We start from the raw sequence: 16,004 nt of genomic DNA, 5'->3' as shown, positions 1-16,004 counted from the left end.
ATAAACTCATTTAACCATCTTGCAATGTGAGTATGTCACCTCCCTTTTTTTTAAAAAAAGTTCAGTGACCAGGAAGCGATTTTAGTGATCATTCTTTAGCTTGTTTACGGTCCAGGGAAGACATGGCTTGGCAGTTCGGGCTGGACTGTTCCTATGAGGCACAGGGTCAGACGTATTTGCATATATGAGCTAAATAATGATGATGGATTAAACCCAGATCAGTTGACTGTGGTTGAGTGCTTGCATTGTTCAACACTCCGACAATCATCCCCTTTGTTATTGCTTTGTTTGATCTGTGGCATAAATAAGTGTAATTTGTTCTAACTTCCGTGACCCATGATTCAAATGTGGAGTAAAGCACATAGAAATGAGCAGCAAATAAATGCCCCAAGCCAATATCAATTGAACTGTTGGTTCATAGTCTGTTAAATTAATGTAGCAGCATTTGAAAGGTGATTGCTAGAACACTTTTTGCTCTTACTTTTAGAAATTTGGCATTTTCTTGTCCTAACTATTTTGCCTTCAAGCAGTCAGTGACTGTGGATGGCTATGTCGTTGGAGTTTGCATATTGCCTCCAGACAGTAACACAAAGGGGGACAGGACGGGCCGACCTGACGGGATGACCCAAACCAGACCCCCATTACACTTTAAAGGGATTTTCCTACAGCACACACAAAGGAAAGTTTGGAGCCTAGACCAATGGAATAACTTTCCAGACCCTATTGTAGGGGTAGGACAGGGAATCCTTTCACACAAGGCTGACACTGGGTATACATTTTGGACCACCAGAACAACTCATTAGAGCACTCCTGTATCTGTGTAATATTCAAATAAGACTGTTCTGCTATTTTTAAGGACAGCCCTATTGCCTGAGAAGGAAGATTTGACCTGCTTGCCATCATCACAGGCTGCAAATAGTGACACCAAGGGTCAGTTGGCTGAACACCTGTGTGAGCTCTATGGGCACAACAAGCTTCAGAGGCATCACTGGGAATGCCCAGATGACCTGTTGCAATGGGACCTGCCTCGATCTGCAACTCACAATGCCTGATCCCTGCTGCTGATCTCTGCTGGAGTGAGTCCTAATCCAAAGAAGTACCCCTCAGTTGCTGGACCATTGACTGACATCAGTGGAAGCTCCTCTTGAAAGCAATGGTGAATATCCTGAAGTTTGGGCTCCTTGCTACCGTGAGCAGGCCAGTTTGCACCAAGACTCTGCCTCCCACAACAACCGCCCTACAGAAGTTCTGGTGAGACCTGCTCCTCATGCCAACAATGATTGTCCTCGGTAATCGGCAAAGTAAGACCTGAACTTCACACGATAACAACGACCGGCCACAATGCCCACCAACACAAAGCTTCAGCAACAACCTTTTGCGACATTCAACTAGGTCTTCGTGCTACGGAGATGACCCTTCATGATGCACAACCTGCTCTTCGTGCTACAGTGATGAATCCCAGCCTCCTTCTAGCGGCCACATCCAATGCAAACAGAACTCTTTGCACCAGACCTAAGACGTCAGTCTTTCAGCTGGACTAACCTGATCCCTGTATCCATCCTGTGCTCTATTATGGTTGGTCTGAATTTGTGATTTTCCTCTTGTCTAGCATGTCCAGATGACTGCAAGTGGAGCTTTGTGCATTTGGACTCTATTTTCATTACAAACTGATTGGATTGTATCATTCTGGTACCATTTTATTTAATAACCTGCCTTCTATTTTCCTATTTTGGTGTGGGGCTTCTTGTCTTGCATTTATTCATTACTACCGTTTGAGTGCTACATAAATACTTTATACATTGCCTCTAAGTTTAACCTGAGTACTTGCGTGCCAATTTAATTTAGTGACTTTTTTGGTTCCCTCTGACAAGGACTGTGGCTATTGCCAGAGTGGGGCTTCCACCCTCTCAAGCAATAACTCAAATTCTTACAACAAGCCAATTGTACTGGAAAGAATCGGTCAACACTTGCACCATGTGAATTCAATGTAGTCTCAATGTGATCTATACATGGTTAGAAATTTGGTCCATTGCTTTCAGATGTTTTTGGCCCATCTGCTCACTTGGAGTAACTTTTTTTCTTGGGACACCTTTAAGACTGCAGGATGGTAGGACTTTTTGTATCGGCTTGAAATGCAATAGACTTCTGCCACTTTAATTTGGGGAAATTACTTTTTGCCAAATAGTTTGCCATTTACCTGGCATTCAGAAGTTTTCTATACCAATACATTTCAGAAATGGTCAGAGGTAAAAGGGTTCCCTTAGTGCAGGCCTATCCATTGCCAAAGAGAAGTTATAATGTATTTTTAGGTATAGTTTTGATGGTAAGGTGGCATTCTTGGTATGAAAACTAGCAATATTTATGCGATCTATAACAATCTGAATCCCAACTGGTTTCCAGATTTCAGAGAGGTCCAGGGTTTGTACCCCTCCAAGTGAGCAAATTAGGATTTCTACGAGTGTAGTTTTCACACAAGAGTTGGAAGAGACAGGGTAAGCCCTCATCATTTTGTCTCCACCTGGAGCAGAAATACTGCCTCATGCCCCAGTGCTAAAACGGTCTGGTGTCCCACCCTATTACTTGGCCCATTTTTCCCCTAGTGGTCTTGTGCATTTTCTGCCTTTAGGGGTGGGGCAGAAAGCACCATACAAGAGTGGAAGGAAACCCATGTGAGGAATCAGGAGGACTATGGGCCTTTCCCCATCCCATACCTTTTTTAGCTTTTTGTCCTGGTATTGATATCCAATTTCTGATTTACAGCCTGGTTAGATTGAGGTGTTTATTTATAACTTCTTTTAAGTTTAAAGAGAACTTTATTGAAAAGAAAGATTGCCATAATGAAATTTACAAAATCATCAATATCGAGATAAAGCAATCAATTCAAAGAGGGGGATTAGTCCAATAGAGGAAGAGAAAAAGGAAAGGAAGAAAGAGAGAAGAAAGGAAAAAGAGAGAGAAATAGAGGAGAAAAGGGAAGGATAGAGAGGGGGAATGAAAAAGAGCAGTTTAGATATGAAAAGCATTATAGGCATAAAACAAGTAACACTTCTGTACAAACCATCATATAATCAGAAGAAAATAGTCTGCTAATTTACAAGGAATTAAGTCATAATAAACATATCATGGGGGTTTAGGAACTTCATCACGGGAGGGGGTATGTAATGGGCGAGATTGAGCAGATATATCTAAAAAATTAGTAATTGGTAGCCACAATACATCACGTTTGATAGCAAGGTGAATGGGAGAAACATATGCTCTATCCAATCTGTGATTATAGCAAACACCATACCACCAAGCTTGAAAAGAGACATTTGATGCATTCTTCCAAGACTAAGTAATTTGTTGAAAGGCCACCGCTAGAAAAAGATCAATAATGGAAATATTCGAAGAAGTGTGGGAAGACCATATGTCAGAAAGGCTACCCAGAAAAATGTGGGCTAGTGAAAACGAACATTGAGTGGAAAAAATAGAATTAATTTGATTCCATACTTTGGTCCGAAAAATGGGAATTAGACGGCAAGTGAAAAGCATGTGTCTGAGGTCGGCATGAGTATTGGAACAGGACCAACATGTAGGAGGGATAGAAGGGTCAATAACATGAACTTTAGATGGAGTGATTAAAAGCCTGTTATATACAAAAAATAGTGTCTGAGTAGTATTAGCTGCTCTAGAAGACTTCCGTAATTTGTTCCATAAGTTATGCCATACTGGGATAGTGAAAGAGACGTCAAGATCAGATTCCCAATCCTGTTCTGTTTTGGATTTGTCACGGAGAAGAGGTACACCCTGTAATTGCTTATAAATTTGTGAGGCCGAGGAAGAAGACAAGAGAAAAGGAATAGTAAGAGAAGAAGGTGCAGGAGGAGTGGGAGAAGTAGAAACAGAATCATAACAAGACTGAACGACAGAGCGTAATAATTTATACTTAGTAAGGAAGGAGGAAGAGAAAAACGAGATTGGAGAGATGAAAAAGGAAGGCACAGGCCATCCTGAAAGAGTTGATGAATCCAATGAAGACCAAGAGAATGCCAGTCTTTCCAGAAAAACGTTCTGTTTTTGGTTTCAATAAGAGGATTATACCAAATGGAAGAATGTAAGAAACGAGCTTGGTCATCAAGACCAAGAACAAAGAGAGGGAGAAAAAGTTTCCTAGAATTCTTAAGAATAGGGAGAGACATCTTCGGAGGAATATGTGATAAAGAAATAAATTCTTTAAAGGAGAACGGACGAAAAAAGGAGGATTCAAGAGCAACCCACAGTGGGAGCAAAGAAGAATCATCAGTGGATTCTAATAAAAAAGGAGTTGAGTGGGAAACAAAGAAAGAAGTATGATAAAAAGAAAAATCTGGAAAATTAACACCACCTAAGGACTTGGGACGTTTAAGTTTAGCAAAAGAGATCCTCGCTTTTTTGTGTTGCCACAGAAATTGGAAAGGATAGAGTAAATGAACCTAAAGCAAGACTTTGGAATATTGATAGGAAGATTAGAGAGGAAAAATAAAATTATCGGAACCAACATCATTTTGATGGGGTCTAATCTACCCCACCAGCATAAAAATAGAGGATGCCATCTGGTCGTGGAGTCTGTTAAAGTGGTGAGCAGGATTTTAATGTTTAAAGCAACCGTATCTTTAATAGATGAGGTGAACCAAAGGCCCAGATATTTTATTTTAGAAACACTCCAATTGAATGAGAGAAGTAGAAAATCAGCATGAAAACAATACTTAATAAGAGGAAAGATTTCACATTTATCAACGTTGAGTCTATAACCTGAAACTGTAGAGTAGGAATAAACCTCTGATAGAAAAGCAGGAATAGAAGTGAGAGGGTGAAAAATAAATAAAAGAATATCATCCGCGTAAGCAGAGAGTTTTAAATGGGTGTCACCATAGGGAAAACCGGTAATATCTTTGTTTAATCTAATTTTTGTTAAAAATTGTTCTAAAGGTAAAATAAATAAAAGAGGAGATAGAGGACAACCTTGATGGACACCACGAAAAAGAGGGAAAGAAGAAGAGACAAGACCATTAGCAAAAATAAAAGACCTAGGGGAAGAATATAATAGAGAAACAAGGGAAATGAATTTAGAACCAAAACCAAACCAGGATAAAGTAGACAGCTTAAATGACCAGTTGACCCTATCAAAAGCTTTCTCTGCGTCCAAAGTGATAAAAGCTAATGAATTAGAATAAGTAGGAGATTTAATAAGCACGTTAAAGAAAAGATTAATATTATCCGGAAGATGACGACCTTTGATGAAACCACATTGTTCTCTACCAATGAGTTGGGGAAGAAATTTATCTTAACGGAGAGCTAACATTTTTGCGAAAATTTTGTTGTCTAAATTAATTGAAGAAATGGGCCTATAATTTTTACATAAAGTGTGATCTTTATTATCTTTGGGTAGAAGACAAATGAGATCTTCCTGAAAAGAGCCTTCAGATTTATGAGAAGAGATAAAAAACGAAAATAACTGATGAAGTTTAGGGACTAGAAAAGAAGAAAAATTAGAGTAAAATTCAATCGAGAATCCATCTGGACCTGGGGCTTTGCCTTTTTTTAGAACATGAATGTCCTCCAAAATGTCTTTGGGAAGAATGTCATTATCTAGAGTGGAGAAATCGACATCTGACACTGGAGGGGGAGGAATGGAAGAAAGGTAAGTATCAATGTCCGAAGGTAAAGGATGGGATTCTGGGGTATGGAGATTTTGGTAAAAATTTGTGAATTCTTCCAAGATGTCTTCATCTTTGTGGAGAATGGCATTGGAAGAAGAAACAATTGATTCAATTTTTGTGCGTTCTTTTTTAACGTTAAGGGAATTAGCCAGGACATTACCCGCTTTGTTTTGTGCGGAGTAGAATTTAGCACTAGATTTAAGTAAGACCAGATTAGCAGAGTTAGTTGATAGTTTATTGAAAGAAAGTTTGGCTTTAAGAAGTTGAGCGAGGGCAGAAGGAAATTTAGAGGAGTAATAAGAATGTTCAAGATGTTTGATTTGAGAAGTCAAGGTAGATAAAGATTGATATGCAAGATGATGTTTTTTGGCAACATAGGAAATAATTAAGTCTCTAGAAGCAGCTTTAAAGGTGTCCCATATTAATTGAGGGGAGGTGTGAGGAGATTTATTTTCTGTAAAAAAGCGTGGAGCAAAGTCAAGAAAGGCAGATGTAAACTGTGTGTCTAAAAGAAGGGAGTTATTGAATCTCTATCTACGAGTACCCGTAACAGGGGGAAGTAAATCGAGACCTAAGGAAACAGGAGCGTGGTCAGAAATTAGAATAGAACCAATATCTGAGTGAGTAATGTGTTGAGTCAAAGCTTTGGAAATGAATAAGTAATCTATTCGCGGCTGGGAGGAATGAACGGGAGAGAAAAAAGTATACTCTTGTGAGGTAGGGTGGCAAAGCCTCCAAGAGTCAACAAGAGAACGTTGTGATATAGTATTTTTAAATTGGGTATGGACCTGGGATGGAGAAAAATGGGCATTGAACTTTCTATCTAGGAAAGGATCTATGATCATGTTGCAATCCCTACCAAGAATAAAATAATCATCAGTAGGTTGCATGGATGAGGAAAGGATTTGAGGCCAAAATAATTTATCTTGTACAGTGGGAGCATATACATTGAAAATAGTTAAAGGTATTTTGTTAACCAATAATGAAACAATTAACCATCTTCCTTCAGTATCAGTCTCTTGAGCAATAAGTTGAACAGTAAGGCGTTTATGACACAAAACTGCAACCCCATTGCGCTTACCCGACCCAGGTGAAGCAAAAACATGGCCTACCCAGTTACGGCATAATTTATAAATCTCAATTTCTTTTATATGAATTTCTTGTAATAAAACTATATCTGCTTTCAAATGAGCTAAATGAGAAAGAACACATTGTCTCTTAATAGGAGACCCCAAACATTTAACATTCCATGAAACTACATTAATAGACATCTAAAAATTCATAAAGAAAGTCAAACGATATGAAAAAAATGCAACAGTAAAATGCATAGTAGCAAAGAAATAACCAAAACAAGGAGAAGCAAGATAACCAAAGTAGGAATGAATATAGCGAAGAGAAAAGGAGAAAGCTGAATCAGAAACGTAAGATAGAATTGGAAATAACTGCAAAAAAAGTAAAATGATAGAAGATGAAAAAGAGAAGTAGGAAGAAAATAGAGCACAACAGAAGAGGACAAAAATGGAGCAAAATTCGATGAACAAATAATACATCAAAAGACATACCACAAGAAAACGAAAAGAACAGGGGTGGTGGAGCTACATGAGGGAAACGGACCGCCGAACAGGTAACTCCAAGACGGGATCATGAGAAGAACAACCCTCAGGAGGGAACATATGAGGTACAAGTTGATGAGGGACCACAAAACCGCTACCTAAGAAAGAAGGGAGGGAAAAGGACGTAGGTACGTAATAGGACACATCAAAAACGCATTAAACTTCGAATAACACAAAATGGCGGAAAAAAATTACCACATAATACAAACATAGGAAAAGAAACAGAAACGAAACACAACAGAATTATCAAAAAAGAGGCAATGGTCCGTTAAGATTGAGGTATTTCCATGGAATTGCCACTACAACTGTCCAAAAATGTTTGAAGTAAAGCAGGGTCTTCATACGTGGTCGTCTTATTATTATAAATCACTCTGAAGAGGCGAGAGTGGAACAGGCCATAGCGGCATTCAAACTACGCAGAACCAGCCTCATCTCCAAAAATCGTTTTCGACGATCCGCAGTGACCTTGGCGTAGTCCTGAGCAAAAAAGAGATTAGAACCGTTCCAGGTGAGTTTACCACGTTGTTTCGCTGCATGAAGGACTTTGAGCGATTACGTGTATTCCAGAAAATACAGGATAACTCCTCTAGGTTTTGAAGAGGAAGAATCAGAATGAGAAGGCGAACCAAGGTGATGGGCACGTTGAATATTCAATGGTGGATTGTCAGGTAGACCCAGAAGAGGCGGTAAGAAAGTCTGAAAAAAAGAATATCGGGTTTGAGCCTTCACGATTTTCTGCTAGACCGTATATGCATAGATTATTACGCCTATTGCGATTTTCCAATCTGCTGTTTGAGATGAGACATCTCTTTCGACATGATAGGGACTTGATTGGTAAGACCTTGAACTAGGTCTACACGACTCTCCAAATCTCCAACTCGCTGTTAAGTAAGCGACCATGAAGATTCCAGGTTTTGCAGGCGAGTATTAGTTTCTTCCATATGTGGCTTAAGGGCAAGGATTTCCTCAAGAAGGAGCTCCATAGATATTGTGGAAGACGAGTTAGTGGGAGATGGCGGGTTAACTTTCACTCGCTTGCCTGAAGAATGTGTCGATGTTGAGGGTACCTTAACAATTTGTTTCGAGCCTGAACGGGAACCAGAAGATGAAGTGGAACTTTTAGACACATTGGAGTCTGTAGCATTCTCTTCCATGGGCTCCCGTAGAACATCGAAAGGATTAAAGTCTTCTATGCCTGCAGGTTTAGCTTGAAGGGAACCTCCATGGTTGCTCCGAGACAATGCCATGAAGAGTTTTGGAAGTAGAAGTCCTTCAAGGAAATGGTGAAGAAACTTGCCCAAAATATGAGGCGATGAGCAATGAAAAGTCAGTCATCAGAGAGCATGAAGAGACCAGCGGATTGAAGAAGGTCAAAAACGGTCAGTAATGAAAAAGAAAGTCAATGACATCAAAAGAGCATTTTTTCCTGAACAAAAAGAACATTTCACGTAGTGTGAACGGGATTCAGCGGAAACGCCGAAAAACAAAATGGCGGCCGCAACTTCACGCTGAGGAGCAGCAACAAAATGACGAGAACACAGTGATGTGGCTCACCATGAGCAATGTTTCTTGCTGCATTAGCAGCAGCCCTGGTTCCGACATCCGAAAAGGACTAAATCCGGGTCTGGAGTGAGGAAAAAGAGTCCTGGAATCGAACCAAAACCTCACGTTGCGGCGGAGCTCCCAAGAACCGCGGCCATCTCCGAAGGCTCCGAAGCCACGCCCCCCTTAGTTCTACCTTCTAACTCCAACAAGGGCAGAAAACTCATCAGGTAAAAACGTCAGAGAGAGCATGTCTTGCCCAACCTGGTACTTTGCTCAGCTCCCACTAATAGGAGCCAATCATTTTACCACCATGGAGGGGCATATTGCAGGGGTCATTTCCAATCTTTCTGTCCCAAGGGGTAAAAGAAAACTGGACACCTGGGACTGGAGTTGACCTTGGGTCCTCCACTAAAACAATCTTTCTGCTTCCAGAGGAGGAATAATGGAGGTTTACTCCCTCTGCAGGCTCATATGTCAAAAGAAAACCAAAGCATCCTAACTACATCTCACCTGCCAAAGAGATGGGTTCTGTATTCCGGCTCTGATTCCTTGGTAGGCAGAAAAAAATTTTGGCCTCCAACAATTTAGGCTGCATCAAAGTGCCAGGTCAGGCAGGTCATGCCCATTTTTTTCAAAATAACTTTCTTTGCCCAAATTATACATCAGTTTCGCTGTCTGTGTTTGTGCCACAGCACATCCTTAAACAGGTGCATCCAGTACAATCAGGAACGTGTGCCTAATAGCAAAATCATTTCTGTCCTCAGCTCAAGTGTCAATTCAGTCAGTTACCATCTGCACTGAAGAGAGCACATTAGTAAAAGATGGGCTGCAGGTTCAAACCACAGCTCTGTCTTTCCTTTGAGTTTGACCGGCATTGCTTTGAAGAGGAGAAAAGATAACCCACTGCAAGCCTTTGCGGTGCATTATCTTACCCATTAGAAAGGGTATGCTTGGGGCTCACTGACTACCTCTTCTATAGCCACCCTCTGGAGCCCACTGACAATTCAACATCTCTATGTGGTGCACAATCTGTGTGCATACAGGCATGGTGCAAGGCAAGTGCTTCCACATTTGTGTGGGTGACTGCCCTCTCTTGATTGCGCTGGTGCTAGATGTGTAGTTCCTTATTATAGACTGGTCCTCAAAATCAACTGCGGTTCCTTCTATAATACCAAAGTGCCTTAGAGGTGCAAAGAGTAGGTGCAAATACCCATTTTAAATCTGAGATACTTTCTGCAATACAGAGCCTTGTGTCTATTGTGCATTCCAGATAAGAGTGGGGGTAAACCCCCTATTATACCCTAGAGGAACAAAATATCTAGCAGCAAGGAGTGCGGCCCTCTACCAGGAAGGACTGGGCCCCATCCAGTACTACTTATACATAGTGCGATCATATCTATTTAATTTTTTCAAAGTCTATGCATTTCAGGCCCTGGGAAGAACAATTTGCGGTAAATCCCCCATATCACACCACCCAGGGTGGCAGAAAGACTGAAGTCTAAGTGTAGGAAAGGTGGCTCGATGTCAGGAAGGGTCATTACCTGGGTCATCACTTGTCCCATTCTAAATAAGTTAAATCCTTTTGTCTACTGATATTTGTGCTGCCCATGGGGTGGGAACAATACAGGTAAACCTCACCATCCAAACCACCATTCCCAGGGGCAACAAAGACTGTAAGACCCTTAGTGGGAAGGAGCAATTGGCCATGCCTGGATGTTGCCCATTGTGAAGCCATCTTTGGTGTATAGTGGGTAGTTCCCAGCCTTCTTGCATCAATCCCTACCCAGGATCCACTGTGCAGCATTACCACTTGACAGTGGAAAGTCTCTTCTTTTCAAAAGCACCTCTCCAGTACAGATCGGTGACTGGGGTGTTGAACTGAGCACTCCTCAAACTGAAACTTCAGTTTCTCTGATGTAAGAATACATGGTGCACTGCACATCACTGAAACTGAAAAAAAAACTTTGTAAAGAAAGCTTTTATGTGGGGCCTGAAGTGACAGTAAAACAGAATCCCTCTGGTGTGAGCACCAGAGGGGGTTCCTGCCTTTATTGTGAGGACACAATGTTCATTGCACTGCAAAGGTATTACATAGGGCATCATTCAATCAATCAATGGTAGGTAAAGTGCAACTACTCACCTGTGAGGGTCTCATGGTTCTTGGGGGGGGGGGGGTGAGAAGCAGATCCGTCTAAGTGCTGGGGTCATTCGAAGAGCCAGCTCTTAAGGTCCTTCCTGAACTGGGGTAGTGGGGGAGCCAATCTAAGGTGGATGGATAGGGTGTTCCAGGTCTTGGCAGAGAGGCAGGGGAAGGAATTTTCTCCGGTTCTGCTCTTGCAGATCTGTGGAACGGTAGCCAGGGTGAGCAGAGGTGATGTTTGGGTGTGTGGAAGGAGAGGCGGCTGTTGCGATATGCTGGCCCGGCTTTGTGGAGGGCCTCGTAAGCATGGGGGAGGAGTTTGAAGCTTAATCTTCTGTCAGTCTATAGCCAGTGGAGTTCGCATAGGTGTTGAGTGATGTGGCTGTTATGTTGGAGATCACGGACCTGTCTGGCTGCGGTCTTCTGGACATTCTGGAGCTTGCAGAGGTTTTTCTGGGTAACGCCAGCATAGAGTGCTTTGCCGTAGTCGTCTCTGCTGCAGAAGAGGGCATGAGGGACAGTCTTTCTTTATTCAGTGGGGATTCAACTGAGGGTCTTATGCAGCAGACAGAGAGAATTGAAGTATGCCGTGGACACTGAATTGATCTTGCGCTCCATAATGAGCTATGGTCCAGTATGGTGCCGAGGTTTAGTGCGTGGTCTGTAGGGGTGGAGGGAGTTCCTAGCACAGAGAGCCACCAGGTATCATTCCATATGGAAGAGGTTAATCCCAGGATAAGGGCTCCTTTCTTGTCTTACTTTAGGTTAAGGCAGTTGATCTTCATCCACGTGTGATGGCTTTTATCCCTTCGTGGAATTTGTGACTGTTGACTTTGGGTTCATTGGAGACGGAGAGAATCTGCTTTGTGTCCTCAGAGACGATGTTGAGTTTGTGGTTCCTAATGATGGTTGCAAGGGGGGCATGTAGACGTTGAAAAGGGTGGGGCTGGGAGAGGAACCCTGGGGCACTCCGCAGTTGGTCTCTGTCAGTTCCGAGAGGTACGGTGGAAGTCTGACCAATTGTGTTCCGCCTGTGAGGAAGGATCAGATCGAGTCAAGGGCCTTGTCGCGGATGCTGGCATTGTGGAATCTAGTGGTTAAGTTGAGTGGGAGACACTGTTGAATGCTGCCGAGAGGTCCAGGAGGATGAAGGCTGCAGTTCACTCTGGTCGAGGAGGGACCGGATGTAATTGGTGGCAGCGCGGAGGGTAGCGTTGATGCTGTGGTTGCTTTGGAAACCAGATTGGGAGATATCAAGGATGTCGTTTATTTCAATGAAGTTGGATAGTTGGTTGTTGATGGCTTTTTTGATTACTGTGGCTGTGGAGGGGAGCAGGGAGATGGACCTGATGTTCTTACAGTCTGTTGGGTCCGCAGGTTCTGCAGGAGTCAGTTAATTTTGTCGTGTTTCCCTTCATAAGGGAAGGAGATGAGTTTGAGAGAGCAGTTCATGGTTCGGCGTAGCTCAGGTTCGATGACGTGAGCGGCTCTGTGGAAGGTGCAGCGCTGCCAGGGGTCTGATGGTCCTCCGGAGTAGATGCTTTTTTTGGTCTTTAGGGTGTCGTCCATGTGCTAACCAGTGCTAAAGTGATTATTCTTGCTCCTTTAAACATGTTAACATTGGCTTACACCCAATTGGCATATTTAATTTACTTGTAAGTCCCTAGCAAAGTGGTACTTCTTGTACCTTAGACATATAAATCAAATGCTACTAGTGGGCCTGCAGCACTCATCGCGCCACCCACTTAACAAGCCCTATAGCCCATGTCTCAGGTGTGCCATAGCAGCCTGTGTGTGCAGTTTTAATCTTCCATTTAATCCATGCAAACAAAACCTTTTACCAGGTTCAATTCTTCCTGTTTGATATATTTGTCACCCCTAGGGTGGGCACTCTGCTTCCCTAAGGGCAGGTTGCAGTTGATGCAAAAGTTGGACATGTACTTTTATCTTTTACATGTTCTGGTAGTGAAAAACTCCTAAATTTGTTTTTTAATACTGCAAGGCCTATCTCTCTTGTTGAATAACCTTGGGTTTCCTTATTGCATTTAGAAAGCGCTAACCTTTGATTTGGACCAGTAAAATATTTATGTTCATTGACTGGGTTATTGTAATTACACATCTTCTTTAATGGTAAAGTCAGATTTTCTGTTACAATTTTTGAAAATGTCACTGTTAGAAAGTTGTCATTTTTCTGACTTATTTGGTGCCTGCTGCCTTTTCCTGGGTCACATGACTGGGTGTAGCTAGCAGTTGGATTCTGCTTATTCCTACCAGACAGCCACACAATAGAGGGATTGGGTGTGCCTACACGGGCCATCACTGGCAGGATGGAGTGAAGCTTTGCACAGCCCCTCTCACAACTGAATAGGCTGTGTCCCGCCTTCACACAATGGACTTGTCACCACTGCATTGTTCATCCAACAATCTTGAAGCAAGGGAAGCAAGAAACTTTAGATACTTCAAAGTGAATTCTCTAGAAATGTCTCCTACTTCAAAGAAGGCACCAGATATAATAGTGGACCATCGGACCCAGCTCTTCAGTACACTCCTGGACCCGTGGATGTCATAGAAGAAGGGATGCTGTGCTGTTATGCTGCCAGAAGGAACGCCACTCTGCTGTTCTGCTAATCTACTGCTTGCCTGCTTCCCTTCTTGCTGAGAAGGACAGGATCTGCACCCTTCATCCCAGGCTGAAGTGACTCCAGGGGTAAGGTATCTGGCCTTCCGTTTTGAGCTACAGGGACATAAAACAATGTAGAGGGTCTTTGCAACTATCCAGCTGACCGGCTGCCTGAACCTGCCTGAACACTGCTGGCCTCTATTGGAGGGAGTTCATGTTCCCCAAGAGGTGCCCTTCCTCAACCCGTAGTGTAGCCTCAGTTGAGTTTTCCCTCAAATAAATTTAGAAATCCTGAAGCTCTAGGCTCTTCACGAGCAAGATCTTACACAAAAGTGAAAGGGTGAGGGGTTAAGACCCCTCTACTCTGGCCTCAGGATCACTGACAGAACATCGACAGACAAAATATCGAGAGGACAAAATATCGAGGTCAAAATATCGACTCCAAAAATATCGACTTCCTATCTTCAAACAGGGAAGTACAAAAATATCGACTCCAAAATATCAAGTGTAAAAAATATAGACTGTCAAAATATTTAATTTTTTAAATTTCTTAAAAGTAAATTAAAAGTAATATAATAATAAATTAAATTAATTTAAACATATTTAAAATAATTAAATAAAGGTAAAATTGAGAAATAATTAATGTAACCTTAAAAATATATATATTTTTAATATATATATATATATATATATATATATATATATATATATATATATATATATATATATATATATATATATATATATATATATATATATATATATTCTTTACAAAACATATACAATATTTTTACCGTAGGATAGCGTAAGGGTTACATTTACTGTAACAAATCCAGTGAGTGCAACAGTAAGGAAAGAATTGGATAGCGTAGGGGTAAAAAATACTATTCCCACTCCAGAGAGTGCAAATATAGGGAAAGCGTTGTATAGCGTAAGGGTAAAAAATACTATTCCCACTCCAGAGAGTGCAACAGTAGGGAAAGCGTTGGATAGCGTAGGGGTAAAAATTACTATTTAAACTCCAGTGAGTGCAACAGTAGGGAAAGAGTTGGATAGCGTAGGGGTAAAAATTACTATTCTCACTCCAGAGAGTGCAACAGTAGGGAAAGCGTTCGATAGCGTAGAGGTAAAAATTACTATTCCCACTCCAGAGAGTGCAACAGTAGGGAAAGCGTTGGATAGCGTACGGGTAAAAATTTGTATTCCCACTCCAGACAAGTGCAACAGTAGGGAAAGCATTGTATAGCGTAGTGGTAAAAGTTACTATTACCACTCCAGAGAGTGCAATACTAGGGAAAGCGTTGGATAGCGTAGAGGTAAACATTAATATTCCCACTGCAGTGAGTGCAACAGTAGGGAAAGCGTTGGATAGCGTAGGGGTTTAAATTACTATTCCATCTCCAGTGAGTGTAACAGCAGGGTAAGCGTTGGATAGCGTAGAAGTAAAAATTACTATTCCAACTCCAGAGAGTGCAACAGTAGGGAAAACATTGGATAGTGTAGGGGTAAAAATTACTATTAACACTCCAGAGAGTGCAACAGTAGGGAAAGCGTTGGATAGCGTAGGGGTAAAAATTTCTATCCCCTCTCCAGTGAGTGCAACAGTAGGGAAAGCGTTGGATAGCGTAGGGGTAAAATTTACTATTCCCACTCCAGTGAGTGCAACAGTAGGGAAAGCGTTGGATAGCGTAGGGGTAAAAATTACTATTCCCACTCCAGGGAGTGGAACAGTAGGGAATGCGTTGGATAGCGTAGGGGTAAACATTACTATTCCCACTCCAGTGTGTGCAACAGTAGGGAAAGCTTTGGATAGCGTAGGGGTAAAAATTACTATTCCCACTCCAGTGAGTACAACAGTAGGGAAAACATTGGATAGCATAGGGGTAAAAATTACTATTCCAACTCCAGTGAGTGCAACAGTAGGGAAAGCGTTGGATAGCGAAGGGGTAAAATTACTATTCCAACTACAGTGAATGCAATAGTTGAGCAAGTAAATACTTCTTATTTAAATATAAATAAATATAAATAGTAACACCAATTACAAATTAATTAAAATATGTAATAATTGTTTAATATATAATAAATAATCAATTTAAAATACAACAAAAAATTATTTAATAATAAAAATGACCTGCTGATAGTAATTATTTACCTTTTAAAAATAAAATAATTCATAATTTAAAAGTACTTTTTAAAATTAACTCAATAACTTTTTTATTAAAATATTTAATTACTTACAATTAAATTACTTCACAAGCTATTCCCCTAAACACACACAACCCACTACAGAAATTAATTTAATAAAAGTTACATAATTATCAATTAAATAATTACAATACATTACTAAAAATATTGTAATTATTTACAAATTATTAATTAATGAACGATTAATTCTAAATAAATACCAA

This window comes from Lissotriton vulgaris, chromosome 9, assembly GCF_964263255.1.
Source record: "Lissotriton vulgaris chromosome 9, aLisVul1.2, whole genome shotgun sequence".
Taxonomy (NCBI): domain Eukaryota; kingdom Metazoa; phylum Chordata; class Amphibia; order Caudata; family Salamandridae; genus Lissotriton; species Lissotriton vulgaris.
This window is presented reverse-complemented; position numbering follows the sequence as displayed.